Genomic DNA, 19409 nt, shown 5'->3' with positions numbered 1-19409 from the left:
TTAAGAGGGGAAACATCACACAATACCTCATCCATGAAGGGCTTGATGCTGTAGGGAAGACGACACTTCTGGTTAACGCAGAGATATCGTCCTTGGTGAAGCCACTCGATGGTGTATTACTGTGGGTGCGTTGTAGTTGGTAGGCTCAGCCGCTTCAAAAACTCTACTGAAATGAGGTTCTTTTGGCTCCTGCTATCAACAATGAACAACAACGGAGAACCCTTCACCCACATCTATGAGTGGAAGAGGCGTTCCCCCTCCTCTGGATATCTAGGCTCATTCTTTTGGATCTTGGTGGTGGCTATGATAGCACTGGGCTCCGTATTAATGATCTGCTTCCCTTTTGTCATTCTCTTTGTCAGGTTCTGAATCAGAGTTGGAACATGCATCTAACTCAGAAGCCTTTAACTCGAACATGAGTGACTACTTGGCCCGACACTCACTCGTGTTGTGAGTGGAGTTCTTATTGAACTCACACCATTTTCCTGTGTCCTTCTTTTTCTTTGTGGTGTTGTTATTTACTTACGGCTTTGGTAGGTTGGCCTAGCTCGCCCCGCCTTGGCTTTGTCCTTTGATATGCTGTTTGGGGGCACCTTTCCCTTACTTCGGATTTGTAGATCCAAAGTCTCGCTTCTTCTGTTTAAACTTTTGCTCAATCTTGATGGTGTATTAGTATGTTTTTCCGAGCAAGGATATGTCTAGGAAATCCATCTCATCCTGGATGTACTTGTGTAGGAAACTGTGGTAATTGAGTACCAAATATTGCTCATAATACTTGATACCCAACTTCATGCCAAGGGTATGGAAAACATTGGTAAACTCTGGAACGTCTTGGTCCCTTCCTTACCATAGTGTGGTCCACTTTATCTATTTATACTCATAGCTCTCGACATGGTAGTACTGCTCCTTGATGGCGTACTAGAATGAATTCCATGTGGGTGCGACTAAAAATAGTGAAGAGGTACTTTTTTCCTTCTTGTCATAGTAGGTTTCCCACCAGTCCTTGACGTGGGGGGTGACTTTGAGAAGTGCAAAAGTAATATTTTCCCGTCTGGAAAAATCAAGAACAGAGAAATATCTTTCTAGCAGATTTAACCATTTATCTACGGCTTACAGAGTAGTTGCTGCAAGAAGATGCGTCACCCTTGGGTAGCCGCTGAAGGATTTGGGAAAAGTTGTCCATCATTGTGTTCCTCTATTGCTCAAGGGCTTATTCGAGCAAGATTTTGAAAGGATCTCCTACCCCCTTGTATTTCTTCTCTTCCTCCATGGTCGTTGGGATTTGTGTTAGGTCCCTATACTACTAGTGTAACCCCTTATTGTTATTAGTACAACCCCCTTATTATATTGTTTTGCCCATGTATTCCCCATATTGTTATTATTGTGCCCCATAGAAGCCCACTATTGTTATTATTATGCCCTTACATTATTATTGTTATATTGGCTCTGATTATATTATGACCCTTAGACTCCTATATATAGAAAGGAGGTCTTGTCATTTGCATCATCCAAGAATTGTTCATTTGTGTAATGTAAATGAGGTTTCCCCATCGAAGAGGCTTATTTCTAAGGCATTTATCTACCTTTTCTATCTTTTTTGTGAGCTGGTTTCATAACATTTGGTATCAGAGCTTTGGATTCTAGGGTTTCGCTGCTCCAAACAGGTCATCATGGAATTATCGCTATAAATTTTTTTTCTGCAACGTTTCAGAAGGTAAAAAAAAAAAACCCATTTGAGAGGAAATCGTGCTAAACCTCGGGTCTAAAGTTCAAATCTTGTCTCACTATATTTTTGGAGATATAATTTGAGGAATTTAAGGTTTGTGCAAGCTCTAGAATTTCATCTAAAACAGGTCATCGTGGAATTTTCGCTATAGTTTTTTCAATACAAAGTTTCAGAAGCTACAAAAGAAACCCATTTGAGAATGAAGTAGTCTGAACCTTGGTTCATAATTTCAGATCTTTTCTCGCTATAGTTTTGGATATATCATCTGAGGAAGTCAGGGTTTTTGTAGACTCCCGAATTACATCCTAAATAGGTGACCTTGGGAAAATCATCATAACGTTCCCTGTGAGCATTAGATTGAAATTTTGTAAGAAGTTAAAGAAACATGACGAGCTTTATTTTGTTTGGGTGTAATTTCTAGAACCTAATGTTGAAATAGTGACACGTGGCACGCCATACAAGTTCACTCTACTGAACTAGTCTATAATTAGGTCATTGCAGGAGATTGGGAATAAATCTTTCTTCGTGAATCCAATTGCGATCCAATTTACGGAGTTAGAAAGTGGACTCGAAGGGATAGTACAGGCCAAAATTTCAGTACTTAAAGATCTGAAATTACAAACGTATAGTCGTTTCAAGATCGAGCTCCTAAAGTCAAGAAAAAACGAGATGAAGAAGTTTGATGGCAAGGATCTGGTAAATTGGATACTACAGATGGAGAAATATTTTGATCTACATGGTGTACCACTGTTACAAAAGGTACGTATTTCATCTAATTATTTAGAACTGTATCAATTTTTATGGCATAAAGGGATTTGTTCTCGTAAACCACTTGTTACATGGTCAATTTTCACGGGGGAAATGATAGCACATTATGAGGATACAAAGAGAAACACCTTCTTTAGCCAATTGATAAATCTCAAACAAAAGTGTTCAATGGTAGACCCTATTGAGGACTTTCAAAACTTGAATATAAGGGAAAATGATATTCCAAAGAGGCAGAGGATTGATGTCTCCATAGGGACTTTAAAGGATAACATTCAACATGAGGTTCATCTTTGGGAACCTGATTCATTGGAGAAGGCATTCAGGTTGGCAAGAAAAGTGGAAAGAAAAATTATGACAACAAGGAAGTCTACCCCTCACAACTATAAAGATGGAAATGTTGTTTCTCCTAGCCTTCCAAAACCTACAAGGTTGACACCACAACAATTGGAAGAAAAAAGAGGAAAAGAGCTTTGTTACAATTGTGATAACAAATACATTAAAGGTCATAAGTGTTCTGAGAAGAAATTATTTTACATTGGTTTTGGAGAGGATGAAGAAAAGGATCAGGAAACATCAAAAGAAGAGGATATACACCAGGAATCAACCCCAGAGAAAGAAGAAATGAATCCGACCATATCTTGTGAAGCATTGGCAAGAATTACCACTCCTCAAACTCTCAAGATAAAAGGACATATTAAGAAGAAAAAGGTTCAAGAAGTGAAAGATCACATCGAGAAAGAAGAAATGAGCCAGACCATATCTTGTAATGCATTAGCCATAATTACCACTCCTCAAACTATCATGATAGAAGGACATATCAAGAAGGAAAAGGTTTAAGAAGTGAAAGATCACTTAGAGCATCAAGAAATGAATCTGACAATATTTTGTAATGCATTGGACGAAATTACCACTCCTTAAACTATCAAGATAGAAGGACATATCAAGAAGAAAAAGGTAATAGTGTTGATTGATTCAGGAAGTACCCATAATTTTATTCTTTGTAAGATAGCTAAGGAATTGAATTGCTTCCTATATCCAGCACTAGAGTGTCAAGTGATAGTTGGAAGTGGAGGAACCATAAATTGCTCTGGAAAGTGCCATAATATAAAGCTATCCATGGGAGAATATGTATTGAATAGCCCAGTGTTTTCCATTCCAATGGCTAGTGCTGATGTTGTAGTAGGAGTCCAATGGCTACAATCCTTGGGTACAACATCTTTTAATTTTCAAGATCTTTTCATGAAATTTTGTTTAGAAGGAAAGGAAGTTGAATTAAGGGGTATCACAGGGAAACCGGGAAAGATAATCATCTCTAATGGAATGAGAAAGCTTCTAAAGAAAGAAAAAAGAGGTTTATTTGCACAATTATGTTTGCTAGAGGTTCCCACATCGAAATATTCTATTTCTTCAGATCTCCAAAAACGCTTGGACAATCATTCCAAGGTATTTGAGACTCCCAAAGGCCTCCCACCTATTCGTGATCATGATTATGCTATTCATTTGATTCCAGGAAGTGTTCCTCCAAACATTAGACCTTACCTAATGAGAAGACACTTAAAGGTAAAAACAGATCATGATAGTCTTAAATACTTTTTAGAACAAAGATTATCTTCAAAAGAACAACAAAAATGGGTCACAAAGATGTTGGGTTATGACTTTGAAATCATCTACAAAAAATGGGAGAAAACTATTGTTGCAGATGCACTCTCAATAAAGGATGACGATGTGGAAGCATTTTTTGTGCCATTTCTATTATCCAACTAGATTGGATAAATGAATCAAAGGATGAATGGAACAATGATGAAGAAGTGTGGCCACTCATTCAAAAGTTGCAGAATATCCCAGTTCAAACAATATTGCCAAAACTTGATGAGGAAGGAAAAATCATATTGGAACCTGGAGGAGTCACAGAAACAAGAACCCGGCATCTACACAATTGATCAATTTCAAAGTATCTCATCAAGTGTAAGAACTTACCGGCTGAAGATTCCACATGGGAGGACAAGAATTTTATACAGAAGCATCAAGAACTACTCAAGCGTTGAGGACAACACTTTTTGAAGGAGAGGGGCATGTTAGGTCCCTATAGTACTAGTGTAACACCTTATTGTTATTAGTACAACCCCCTTATTATATTGTTTTTCCCATGTAGTCCCCATATTGTTATTATTGTGCCCCATAGAAGGCCATTGTTGTTATTATTGTGCCCTTACATTATTATTGTTATGTCGGCTCTGATTATATTATAACCCCTTAGACTCCTATTTATAGAAAGGATGCCTTGTCATTTGTATCATCCAAGAATTGTTCATTTGTGTAATGTAAAGGAGGTTTCCCCCTCGAAAAGGCTTATTTCTAAGGCATTTATCTATCTTTTTTGTCTTTTTGTGAGCTGGTTTCATAACAATTTGTGAGGCTGGTTTTGCAAAGGTTTAACAAGTTCGACCCCTAACTCTTTATATCCCAACCTAGTTGGGGACATGCAAAGAAAAACAGAGAAAGAGAAGACTGCTCTGATACTACTGATCCGAATTTAAACAAGAACACAACAAGTTACATATATAACCATAAATAGATATATGCGGTAGAAATAACACTTCATTTCATTAATATCAAATACTTAAATATGCTTACAAACAGAATGGAATTAAAACTAGCTTGGGCGATGGTAGCTTATCTTTGAGAAGAGATGTGGCAACTACATGCCTCTGAACTATGTTACAATGAGGGTCGAAGGCCTATTTATGACTGAGAAACAATGGAAAATCCTAAACATCCAGAAACCTATCCCTAGGAGATGAAGCACCAAAACTATCGGCCTTGTTTGGGTAAATTCGTACATCAACTTCCTGGAGTATGAGAGAGAATAGAATGAGAGCTCCAATACTAAACTGACAAAAAACTAACTGAAAAAATCCTTGAACTGATCCTCATAAGCCTTTTTATCAATGAGGCCTCTATTTTCTTCATTTCCCATTATTTTCCTTCAATTTCCTCCTCACGTTCAACCTGTGACCTTTCACCTTCCTTTTTTCCTTTATTTTCATAAATAAAATGCCAATTAATACCTCTTTGCCTTTGCCATTTCCTTTTCCAATTTCCTTAGCCATTACTAAACTAAAAGTAACACCCACCAGGATGTTTTTCCCAACATCCAGCTTGGAATACTGTTATAGACATTTTTGTGCCTCACAGCATTGAGCATGAAATGTCCATAATCTAAGGGATCCAAAGTCCCTAAACATGTTGTTCCTACCCCTAGAGGAACAAGGCTAACAAACCCCAGCAATTCACAGAAGTTCTCCACCAAAAACTGCTCAAAACGAGTCAAATCAGGATCATTTCAGTGGCTACACTAGCTGTTTGCGCTAAATGTCAAAGCCAACACTGGCTACCTACGTTGAATGTCAACTGGAACAAAGGCTACCTGCGCTGAACGAGAGTGGACAAGTGGCAGGCTCATTTCTCAAGGTGTCAAAACCCAGGAAGCTTCCAAAATGACACTTGATTCAGGGAATTCGACTGGTGATGAGTAAGAGGTTCCAAATCTCCAAGTGGAAGCAAGAACCTCCAAGTGGACTCAAGAACTGACAGAGGGAGAGGACACTAGTAAGATCTCAAGCTGACTCATCCTCTCTCCAAACATCTATATATGGATCTCTCCTCCATGAGATCTAGAGGCTGGAATTTTGTTATTGCAAAGAATTGCTGTTGGTTTGAGACTGGAATCATTGGGTGCTTAATGCTTTGAAAGGGGTGAAGATAGGAATTCCATTTGCTGGGAAGGAGATGCTGGATTGGAGCCCTCTGGGGTGTATCTCTTCCTGAACCTTGTTATTCATCAATAAAGCTATCTTGGTTTCTCCTATATGCTGATGTATTTTGATGTATGAATGTATTAGTGTATTTGGTTTATTTCTAATCCTAAACTAGTTATGAATGTGAATATCTGTCTTTGTGTAGTGTTCTTCTCTTGTCACAAGTAGCTGTTCTCTTGTCGCAAGTAGCTGTTCTCTTGTGATCTTGCAGGAAGTTGAAGCTGGATAAGCAAGAAGGCAAGTAGCTGTGAACACCCAAAGAGAAGAGAGACCGGATCGAGGGACAAACGGAAGACACCGGTAAGTCTATTGATCTCTCTTCTTTCACATTTCATAAAGGAAGAAACCAGTATAGCTGTACTCGTTTGTTGCTAAGGCACTGTCACACCTTAGGTGGATAGGATCGTCCTGCATAGGCATTTTTCCCCACAACAAATTGGCGACTCCACTGGGGAGATTTGTTTAATCATTTTATTTGTGTTTCTATCATTGCTTATTTCATAGACTTGACAACAACAATCGAACTGCATCTTTCCCGGATGCAAAGTAGAAAGTTGCTGCTTTGATCCAATTGCTGGACTTGTCTATGATCTGAACAATGGATTCACAAATGATTTGATGATCCTTGTGATAGATCTTAGTAGCCTCTCAAAGCATCCCTTTGATTACACCTTGCTTGTTGCTTTTATTTGGCCTAAAACAGTGAATTAAAGAGCAATCTGTGACCCAGAACCTGAGGGAAACGAGAGTTTCTCCTTCAGCGTAGACCCAGTGAAGGGATTCTGCATTTCAACGCAGGTCCCGTGAAGGCTACCTGCGTTGAATGTCAAAACCCCTGTGTTGAGGTTGCGCTGAACCAATTTGTCCTTGTGCAGCTGGGGTTCTCTGCTCTATTTTGCCTTGTTTTGATCTCTGTTTTTTGCAGCCTGTAACCAGCATAGGTACCAGTCTGAAAACTCCTTTTCTCTGTTTACATTCCACCTCCTTTTGTACAAAAAGGTTGTGAGTGTTTTTATGTGTTTGTGGCGTCGTTTACAGTTTTCCTTTGCATGAGTGAAATAGTCATCCTGTAGCCCTTGATTCAGATCTGTTGATTGTGATCTTAGAAGAGAGTTCATTGGCTGTTTGCAGATTGATTATACATTTACTTTTGCTTATTGGTTTGAATTTGTCTCTTTTAAGTGTCGAAACAAGTCTTTATTTCGAAAATCGTTAAGTGTTGTAATCTCTTCTATCTTCTCTGATTTCGAAAAAGTAAACTTGTTTGTATTGATCATTTAAAAGCAAATTCAAAGTTGTACAAAAAGCTTTCTTTGTAGGCATCAATACTAAGAAAGCGGAAAACAAACACTTGCATTGTGCATTTGCATTTGATAGTTTGCATGTTGGATTTAGGAAAAGTGCATTAGTGTGTGCTGATTGCTCTTTGAGAAAAGATGGTGTCTTTCTTTTCCCTTAGTAGCTAGGATTTTCAAAGTTGAAAAGATATAAAGCTTGCTTATCATCTTTAGACTGCATTTAGGAATTTGTATCATACATCTCGTGGTGAACCTTGAAAGGCAAACTTTAAAAAGATCAACCTAAAATAAATTGAATGAACTTAACAACGCTTTGTAACATAACGCACAACATAGAGGTCTAGGCTAGAGACATGTTCCGACGTCGTTAAGCCTGGTGACTGTCGATCTCGTGGATGGTGGGTGATTCCTCCTGAGGGACGATAGCGCCAGTACGGATTGTGCTCCCACGTACCGTCGCGTATATTGGGAGACCCCTATAGGCATAAAACCTTTATCCTTAGGAAGCCGTGTCAGCCGCCCTACTGATCGCAATGCACTGAACACAGCATTCAGGAAGATCGACCGCCCGTACCCTAAAAAGTATTCTGCGGTTTTGCGAAAAGTTTGGCACACCCTCTGCCTAGAACTCAAGAGCAGTTCCTTTTGGCCTTTTTCAGACTCTATAACAGAAAAAGTCCATCCGAGCATTTGTCACTGCAGGCTCGTTAAAACATCGAAGGAGACTAGAGTCATCTTTAGCTTTTTCTCGACTCTTTAAAACTGAAAAAGAAAGTTGTGTCTAAAGCGTCGTTAAAATTTATTTTAAATGGAACAATCACCCCTATTCCTGCGTTGATCTTTAGGTTGAAAAAATGGAGCACACCAACCAAGGAATTCCCCTTGGTGGAAATCCTAGTCCCTTCTCCTCTTGGGGAGATGTTGGTGCGCCCCACATGGCCACATTGTCGCTTCCAGGACTGATAATTGGCCTGCCAGTTTGGCTCTTTTCAACCAATGTCGTTCAGAACACCACCATTCCTGAACAGTCGAGTCAACAGTTAGACCAGACCAGAGTTGCCCACCAGCCTTCTACTTCATCTTTCTCTCCTCCTTCCTCTTTGCTTGACGGAACTAGTAAAACCAAAAACTGAGTTCCTAAGGAGAAGAAGGAAAAGAAGAAGAAAGAGAAGAAGAAGAAGGAGCCAAAGGCGACTGGGGGCAAACAAGTGTCGTCTGACAAAAATCCACACACAGCACTGACAAGGCCTAAATCGCCATGTGTCATATGCAAGGGAGACCATTTCCACAGAGATTGTCCCTGTATCCCTCGAATACTTAGGGACTGGTCTCCCCGTTTGCACAATTCGGTAGCATCAACCTCTGATAGCCATGTTGACTTCTCACCGTCGACTAGTGAAAGTGAAATCCCAAGACAGAGAGGGAAAGCTAGATTTCCCTGCAAACTGTGTGAAGGCGATCACGCCATCCATCGTTGTCCCTTCTTAGACGAGGCTAAAAGAGTTTTGGAAGATCGCCCAATTTTACGAGCGCAACTTGCTCCTGGATATCAAAAATTCCTGCCAAGTGCTTCACTAGTTGAGAACCTGGCTGGCCTACCCAGGTGGTCAGTCGAAGCACCTATCATTGAAGATGAACCGTCTGGATCCATGCCTGACGAAAGTCAAAAGGTTGATACGGCAGTTGACCCAGTTTTGCCTTCAGAGGCTCTATCTTCGAATGATAACATCACAGAGGAGAATAAAGACGACACTGTCCAAATTCTCTTCCTCAACACTGACTATGATGAACAAGGGGACAATGCCCCCATTCCTTTATCACAGGAAGGAAGTTCGTCAAAGCGATATCCGGCCGTCTATTCGGTCCCACCACCAAGCAACCTGGTTGTGTCCTTTGACTGGAACCAACTAGGCAGACCCCGGTTGCCAGCAAGTATACCATTCAAAATTATCGTTCAAATATACAGAATGGTGATGGCTGACACTATCATTGATGAGCGGGCATCTGTGAGTATCCTTTCCTCTATTTCTTGGAAAGCACTTGGTTCGCCAGCACTTTTGCCTGAAATGAGAAATCTATCGGGCTTTGATAAAGGAACCAGTCGACCTTTAGGGATCCTCCCCAATGTGCCTATAACATTGAAAGGGAAGACCGTTCAAATGAACGTGATGGTCGTTCAAGGACCCTTGGATTATAACCTACTCCTTGGGCGAGACTATATATATTGCATGGGAGCTATAGTCTCCTCACTCTTTAGAGTAATGTGTTTTCCGCATGAAGGAAGAGTGGTCAAGCTCGTGGACCAACTTTCATTTCCCGGATCACGCATCACAAATAGTCACATACCATCCCTAAATGGTCTATTCACGCAAGAAGTGTCTCAACCCACGGTCCGTCCTCCTGATGAGCGCGAGTAATCCGGGAGGATATGACTGGAACCCAGGGGGCATGCGTCCTGGTCTGCTTCGGCAGGGAAACTTTGGGTGTAGAGTAGATTTCCGCGGGAGAATATGACTAGTCTGTACCCCGTCCGTAGAGGAAGAGGGGTTATTCTAGAATAAGATTCTTTTGTCAAAGTTATGTGAGTTGACGGGCATCGTCGCTCACCCTTGTCTATTTCGGTAGACATTGCTGAAGAAGTGTTTTGTTTGAAAGATTAAACGAGACAATCTTTGGGTAACCTGAAAGAGGTGAAGTCTCTCTCTTTAAAACAATTGTTTTGAAGGAAGAGAAGTAGAGGTAACCTTGAAATCATACTTTATACCTGGGGGCATGCAAACCTTTTGGAGTGCAAGCAAAGAGCGGTTATTTATTTGTTTTTTGGGTTAGCCGTCTCCTAACTTACATAAAGAAAGGATGTGGAGCAAAGCTTAGTGAGATGAAGCTCCATAAAAAATAGGATCTTGATGAGACACTCTTACCATATGACTGGGTATTCGAGCAGTTTTAGCACAAAGTTCATGCTCGTTAAAAAATAAACGCAAGATCCGAGCAGTTTTAGCACATAGTTCATGCTCGTTAAAAAATAAACATAAGATCGAGCAAATGTTTCCACCCGCGTTTAAGCTCGTTAAAAAATGAACTACCCGGTAAATAACCACTGTGAATGTAATATCATCAGCCGTTAAAGCCTTGGTCGTGTTTGTACCGTCACCTCCACTTTTCATTTGGCCGATCCTTCACCTCCATATGATTTTTTACCCATTTTGAGGAACAGCTGCGAAGAGTGATTTCACCTAGCCATCCTTGTGACACTGCCGTGATTGGAAAATTCCAACATGTACCTGGAATCAGCTGCTATCCCTGTTTATCACTCGTTCCTCAAAAGACGAGTCTTCTTTAAGCTCTTTTCAATTGACTCGTAAAATATGAAAAGATTGCCGAGTCCTTGGCCTTCCAGCTCGTTAAAGGGACAGGAAGAGCTATCCCTCCTCTAGATTTTAATCTTTTTGGACCTGAGGGATTATTGCACAAAAAGATCGAGCGCTTGTTTTATTCAGCTCGTTAAAACTATCGAAAACTCATCCCTTCTGTATTGTTTTATACTTTTTCGGACTTAAGGGATTAGATGACGAAAAAGGAATTTTGGAGTTAACTTTATGTACCTTTTCAGACTCTCTAAAAATGAAAAGGACTGAGTTATCCTTGTCGTTAGACTCGTTAAAATCATTAAATAGCGACAAACTTGTCTTTAGACGAGAACGAGTTTCACTATCGCTAGGCTCGTTAAAACATAGCGATGGGCTTGCCCGAAGGGCAGGTTATAGAACAAGCATATGTTATCCTCCTCAAGCTTGACAAAAATAAAGAGGTACTGGTTAGCAATGACTGGGGAAAAATTGGGAGAAACTAAAGAAAACTTTGATGGTAGCAAGTCGCTCTTGAACATGACACTTTTCCTCCGTACCACAATCGGGTTGGGTTGTTTCATTCACCGGTCACATCCATGGTCTCGCCATACCATCCATCTTTGGGGTAATGCTACCGATCCATCGTATCAGTGTCGCCATATGTTCAAGAGAAGTCGTTCAGAAAGAGTCAACCATGTCCCATCCACTGCCATACATTATCTTTCATCCTTTCATGACCGCCACCCTGAACCATATGTCACAGATCGTTTTCACCTCCATTAAAATCATTAGCTCCATTCCGTGTCACTGATGTGGGATTCATTAAGGCCCTCCTTTGACGAATCGCTTCTTGTCGACATCAGCTCATTATCCAAGAAGTTGATCTAGGAACAACCCCTTCAGTACTTTGAAGATTGCATGCCACAATGGCAAGTTTCTCACTTCCGGCGACAGGTATACATCAATGACCTTCGACCGAAAGATTTTGCATGGTGTTCGACGCCAAGTCCTTTATTCACACCACGTGAATTGTACTGCAGTACCTTGAGGGTCATTATCATTATCGGTGATTCCTCTCGCGCTTGTTAACGGTTTACATCATTGACCGGTAATCAAGCGATCTCTTTCCATGTTCGACTTCAGAACATTTCTCACATGGATCGACTTGTACTTAGAGTGAAGATCGAACGAGTTTGAAGACCCCGGATCTAGTTTCATCCATCCGAGCTGCGATATATATTCAGGAAAGATAAAGACATTGACATGTACATCATTGCAGCAGATAATCATCCTACTCAAAGGATGATAATTTCATCAAAATTATCAGTCTACCACCAGACGATTGTCTGTTCTATGTACAGAAAAATGAATTTATAAAGCTGAGCATGGGAATTCCTGCCTCAGCTAGATCATGAAAGCAGTATGAAAAATAATGTATTGTATTATATCTTATTACAGGTCTCCTCCCAGCATTGGATGAACTTCGGATCCCCCTGATAAAGCATTTCGCCCGATAAACAGCCTCATACTTTAGGGGGCAACTGTTATAGACATTTTTGTGCCTCACGGCATTGAGCATGAAATGTCCATAATCTAAGGGATCCAAAGTCCCTAAACATGTTGTTCCTACCCCTAGAGGAATAAGGCTAACAAACCCCAGCAATTCACAGAAGTTCTCCACCAAAAACTGCTCAAAACAAGTCAAATCAGGATCATTTCAGTGGCTACACTAGCTGTTTGCGCTGAATTTCAAAGCCAACACTGGCTACCTGCGTTGAATGTCAACTGGAACAAAGGCTACCTGCGCTGAACGAGAGTGGACAAGTGGCAGGCTCATTTCTCAAGGTGTCAAAACCCAGGAAGCTTCCAAAATGACACTTGCCTCAGGGAATTCGACCGGTGATGAGTAAGAGGTTCCAAATCTCCAAGTGGAAGCAAGAACCTCCAAGTGGACTCAAGAACTGACAGAGGGAGAGGACACTAGTCAGATCTCAAGCTGACTCATCCTCTCTCCACTTAGTGAATAGTTATCGACTCATTGTTCGAGGGCGCACTCCCAATGTTCTTCTAATTCCATCTGAAAATGCTAATGACCAAAACAAGTACATTCCTGAACTTCCCTTCTCTACTACACAGTCCCTCGAGAAATATGGCCACCCCCTTCCATGCAGTCACACACCTTGCGGGTATCCCCTTCTCTGCTACACAGTCCATTAGGCGATATGTTGGGTTGTGTTATATTATTTCCACGACTAGCCCACGTAATTAACTGGGAGGTTAGAGGGGGGCGGAGCCCCCCTTCGTTGCACCGATTGTGTAGTGGGGGGGGGGGGGGATAATGGGTTTGAGGTGTACCCGTAACCCCACTTTATGGGGTTCAAGGCAGTGCCCCAAAAAATTTTGGTTTTGAACCCTATGTTAGGTTGGGCAGACCCACCTGTGGTTTTGTGCATGATTTTCACGCATGTTTTTTGGACGCGATGGTTTTCGGTCCATGGTATTGGATGCTTCGGCATGTATAAATATGTATTATCACATTGAAAGGAACATAATGAAAAATCAAGCTGGTAGTCGTGGTTTTGGGATCCAGGGGACTTCTGTATAGGGTTAAAACCTATATTTGGTTTCAGAGCTGTTTTTGGCTTCAAGGGGATGCCTTTCTTGCTGAGGGGTTTCGCTCGAGCCTGTGGTAGACCCTCTTCAGTGGGAGATTTGCGAGATCGATTCTGGTGGTGAAAGAAGATGGCGAGTAGTGGAAAGATAGAGATTGAGAAGTTTAATGGTCAGAGTTTTGAGTTGTGGAAACTCAAGATGGAGGATCTTTTGGTGGATAAAGATCAGTGGATCGTGGTAGATCCGGGTACTAAACCAACATGAGTGTCCGATGAAGAATGGAAGAAGTTGGATTGGAAGGCAAAGAGCACAATGCGAATGTGTGTCTCAGATTCAGTATTGTTGAATGTATCAGGGGAAGCTACGGCGAAGCATTTGTGGGACAAGTTAGGGACTTTGTACCAATCTAAGTCTCTGGTGAATAAACTGTTCCTGTGGAAAACGTTGTATAACCTGAGGATGAAAGATGGAGACTCGGTGACAGAGAATCTGAATGCATTTAATATTGTGGTAAGTCAGTTAGCATCTGTTGATATTAAAATTTCAGATGAAGATAAGTGCATCAGTTTGTTGTGTTCTCTACCAGATTCGTGGGATAGTCTGGTTATTGCAATAGGTAGCAATGCAACTGCCTTGCAGTTTGATGAAATAGTCTCATCCTTGTTGACGAAGGAGATGAGACGGAAAAATATGGAGAGCCAGAATGGTGATGCCTTGTCTGTACGAGGACGGTCTCAGAACAGAAATAAAAATAAGTCATCGAGTGGGAGATCTAAATCTAGAGGGAGATCCAAATCTCTAGGAAAACCTGTAAAGTTGGTGTGCTGGAAATGCGGAAAGGAAGGCCACTTTAAAAGGGACTGTAAATCTAAAGTTCCTGACAAAGGAAAGGGATCTGATGAGGATCCTTCTGCAAAGGCAAAAACCACCTCAGATGAAGGTGGGGATGTGTACTTGGCTTTTTCAAGTACACATGTAGATCATGAGGCATGATTGAATGACTCAGGTGCATCCTTTCACTTCACTCCCCATAGAGAGTGCTCCCACGAGTATGAGACATACGATGGCGGTGATGTCTTCTTGGGGGATGTCAGGAAGGCTAGAATCGTTGGTCGCATAAAAGTAAAGTTGAAGTTGCAAGGTGGAAGGGTTGGAACACTTCTGGGTGTTCTGCATATTCTTGCATTGGCCAGAAATCTGATTTCTGTAAGAAAGTTGGATGATGCAGGTGTAAAAACAGTGTTCGAGAAGGATACTTGCAAAATGGTTCGGGGAGCACTGGTATTGATGCGGAGATTCGAATTGGAACTTTGTACAAGCTGCAAGGTGGCACTGTTATTGATGGGTGCAACAGTTATGTGGTTCCTGAAAGTGGAGCAGAAAATCTAGTGGTCTCTAGAGAGAAGACTATGTTATGGCATCAAAGGTTTGGACATATTAGAGAGAAGGGCCTTCGAATACTTCATGGTAAAGGTATGGTAGAAGGTATGAGTAATAGCTCTTTGGATTTTGATTTCTGTGAAAATTGTGTATATGGGAAGCAGAATCGGGTGAGTTTCCCCTCTAGTAGTAAGAGGGTGAAATAGATATTAGAACTTGTGCATAGTGATGTGTTTGGACCTATGAAGGTTCCATCACTGGGTAAGTCTATGTACTATGTATCATTTATAGATGACTGCTCAAGGAATACATGGATATATTTCTTTAAGAAGAAATTTGAAGCCTTTGACAAGTTTAAAGAAATTAAGGCTCTCGTGCAAAATCAGACATAGAAGAAGATAAAGGTGCTGAGGACAGATAATGGTGGACAGTTTTGCAGCAAGGAATTTGAAGAATTATGTAAGAAGTGTGGTATATCACGACAGAAGACTACTCCATATACACCTCAACAAAATGGATTTGCAGAAAGAATGAATAAGATGTTGATGGAAAGGGCAAGAAGCATGCTCAATGGTGCCGGGTTAGGACAAGAATTCTGGGTAGAGGCGGTGGATACTGCATGTTACCTGGTCATTAGGTCACCTTCATCAGTGTTGGAGGATGAGACTCCACAAGAGGTATGGACTGGTAAGAAACCCTCTCTTTCACATTTGAGGGTATTTGGATGTGATGCATATGTACATGTTCCAAAGGAGAAATGAACCAAGTTGAATAGTAAATCTGAAAAGTGCATCTTTATTGGGTATAAGGATGGTTTGAAGGGTTATAAGCTTTGGAATCCAGTCACAAGGAAGGTTGTGTACAACCGAGATGTGATGTTCAGAGAGGTAAAAGATGTTATTAAACATGAAGTCCAACCAAAGGAACCTGAGAAGATAAAGTTTGAGCTTAAGGAGGAAGAATCAGACTCTACAGTAGAGGAGGAATCAGAAGATGAAGAGCCCCAAACTCCGGGTGTGAGAAGATCAGTTCGAGAAAGAAGGCAACCAGAAAGGTATGGTCCATTTGCTTTCTATTCAAATTTTTCTTTATCTATTACTGACGATGATCCCAGAACTGTGAAGGAAGCAGTAGATTTAGATGATGGAAAACTCTGGAAAGAGGCCATGGTTGATGAAATGGCATCTTTGCAAAAAAATGAGGCTTGGGATCTGGTGGAGTTGCCGGCTGGAAGGAAACCCATTGGCATAAAATGGGTGTTCAAAAAGAAGACAAACGCAGAAGGAAAGGTGGAGAAATACAAAGCTCGGTTGGTAGAAAAAAGTTATTCCCAGGCGCCGGGATTTGATTTTGGTGATATTTTTTCTCCTGTTGCCAAGGTAACTTCTATTAGATTACTTTTATCTGTTGCTGTTGTTTTTGATTATGAGGTAGAACAGATGGATGTGAAGACAACATTTCTTCACGGGGATCTGGAGGAGGAGATCTACATGAAGCAACCTGAAGGTTTTGTGGTGAAGGGTAAGAAAGAACTGGTATACAAGTTAAAGAAGTCTCTGTATGGGTTAAAAAAATCACCAAGGATGTGGTATCAGAAATTTGATACATTTATACGGGGACTTGGCTTCACTAGAAGCAAAGTAGATCGTTGTGTGTATTTTAAATTAATTGGTGGCCGTGTTATTTATTTGGTATTGTATGTGGATGATATGTTGCTGGTTGGAAATGATAAAAAAATTATCCAGGATTTGAAGACCCAATTGTCCTCCAAATTCAACATGAAAGATCTTGGTGCTGCAAACTATATTTTGGGCATGGAAATTAAAAGAGATCGGGCAAAGAGGAAGCTTTGGTTAAACCAGAGGAAGTGTGTTGAGACAATACTGCAAATGTTTAATATGCAGGATAGTAAACCGGTGAAGGTTCCTATTCCTGTAGGTGTGAGGTTATGTACTAAACAATGTTCCAAGACACAAGAAGAGGAAGAGGAAATTTCCCATGTTCCATATGCAAGTGCAGTCGGTAGCTTGATGTATGCAATGGTTTGTACTAGACCATACATTGCACATGCAGTGGGAGTATTGAGTAGGTTTATGCCAAAACCAGGAAAGGAGAATTGGTGAGTATTGAAGCGGGTTTTTAGGTATTTGCATGGCACTAGTGATTATGGTTTGTGCTACCAAGGAAGACCAAGATTGGACAGAGTGTTGGATATTAGTGGCTTTGTTGATGCAAATTGGGCTGGAGATTTTGATTAGAGAAGATCTACAAGTGGGTACGTGTTTAACCTATTTGGAGGTGCAATCAGTTGGATGAGTAAGAAACAATCTGTAGTGGCACTACCAACTATAGAGGTAGAATACATGGCAGCCACTCATGCAAGCAAGGAAGCAGTTTGGTTGCAGAGATTGTGTTCAAGTATGGGGTTAGTACAGGAAGCTATAAGGATAGACTGTGACAGTCAAAGTGCAATTTTCTTGGCAAAGAACCCCACATATCATTCAAAGACAAAGCACATTGATGTTCAGTATCACTTTGTGAGCGATATTATAGAAGATAAAAAGGTGTTGCTGGTAAAGGTGGACACTTTGAAGAATACTGCAAATGCATTGACAAAATATGTGAGCTCTGAGAATTTCTCTTGGTGTAGAGAGACAATGGGCGTTTCAAGGCTGGAAAAATGACTAAGCTCTCTTTTGGCCCCCTGTGGAAAGAAAAAAACAAGTGGGAGAATGTTGGGTTGTGTTATATTCTTTTCATGACTAGCCCATGTAGTTAACCGGGGGGTTAGAGGGGGGGCAGAGCCCCCCTTCGTTGCACCGATTGTGTAGCGAGGGGGGTTATAGGGGGTTTGAGGTGTACTCGTAACCCCACTTTATGGGGTCCGGGGCAACGCCCCAGAAAATTTTGGTTTTGGACCCCATGTTAGGTTGGGAAGACCCACCTATGGTTTTGGGCATGATTTTCGCACATGTTTTTTTGGACGCGATGGTTTTCGGTCCATGGTATTGGATGCTTCGGCATGTATAAATATGTATTATAAAATTGAAAGGAACATAATGAACAATCAAGCTGGTAGTCCCGGTTTTGGGATCCAGGGGAAAATCTCTATGTATATGTGTTTTATGTGTTATGCTCTCTCATTGTTTATTTTCTTTGTTTTAGAATTTGTAAGTAGGTAACTTCTGTACAGGGTTAAAACCTAAACGACCCCTCCCTTGGAATGGTTTCCTCGCATCGAAAGTTCCAAAACCAAGGCATATCCCTGCCTCAAAACCATCATTCCAGTCATAGCATGCTCATGGTAATCAATGGGCACTATTGGGCACCAGTGTCCCACAATGGCCTTGCTCCTGAAGTGATTTACCAACATACTGCTGCCTGCTCAAATTCCTTTCACAGACACTGCTAATTCTCTTGCAATTAATTTCAACCACCCAAGCCAGGCATCTTTCATGCTTTCTTATATCAAGCACATAATTTCCATTAGAATAAAAATGAATTGAATTAAATCCAAATCATACCTCATTGGTTGCTCATCAATAAGGCACACATGCACTTATGTTCACCTCCTGTCACAACGATCAAAACCAACTCTTGACTAAGTCATCATGTATAAACATATCACATCCAGTTAGCTCAAAACACAACCATCATAGATAAAAGTCATGAATCACATGCAATCATCATAAACCAAAATCATAGATCACATGCATAATAAAACTAAAATAATATACTGATACTTATCCTTTAATCGGTCCTTTGATTCTACCTTTGTCCTTTTTCATTTTTGTACACACAGTGGATTTGTTGCCACACCCAACAAGCACCTAGTTCCTTCTTTCCTCTTCAATCACATACACATACACACAATATACATCACAACACATACACCTTCACCTGATGTACAACACAACACAATACATAAACCTACACCCAGTTTACAACACAATACATATAAGTACACTAAGTACAATACAATGAATACACATGTCACGATATCACGACATCACAACACACATAACACAATACCAGATGTGCACAACAAAACATGTATGATGTGTACACAATACCCCATGTACATAGTGTCACCTTCATAATGTGTACACAACACCACATCCACACAACACCATATGTACAATCACGCACACAACACCACCAGTACATGGAACCATATGTAAAACATGCACACCATGCCATATGTACATAGCACCACATATGAAACATGCAAAAAGCACCATATGTACGCGACAATGCATATACAACATGAAAAAAGTACCATATGTACATAACACGACATATCCAACATGCGAACGACACCATCTATACACAACACTGCCTAAAAAACATGCAAACAACATCATATATATACGACATCGCATGTACACAAGATCACAGGTACAACATATACAAAACAAGAGTACCACACATCCAGATACCACACCGTCTCTACCAG

This window comes from Pinus tabuliformis, chromosome 2_1 (assembly GCF_031772625.1).
Source record: "Pinus tabuliformis cultivar Carrire ecotype Pingquan chromosome 2_1, CPIR1, whole genome shotgun sequence".
Taxonomy (NCBI): Eukaryota; Viridiplantae; Streptophyta; class Pinopsida; order Pinales; family Pinaceae; genus Pinus; species Pinus tabuliformis.
Note: the sequence above shows the minus strand (reverse complement) of the source record.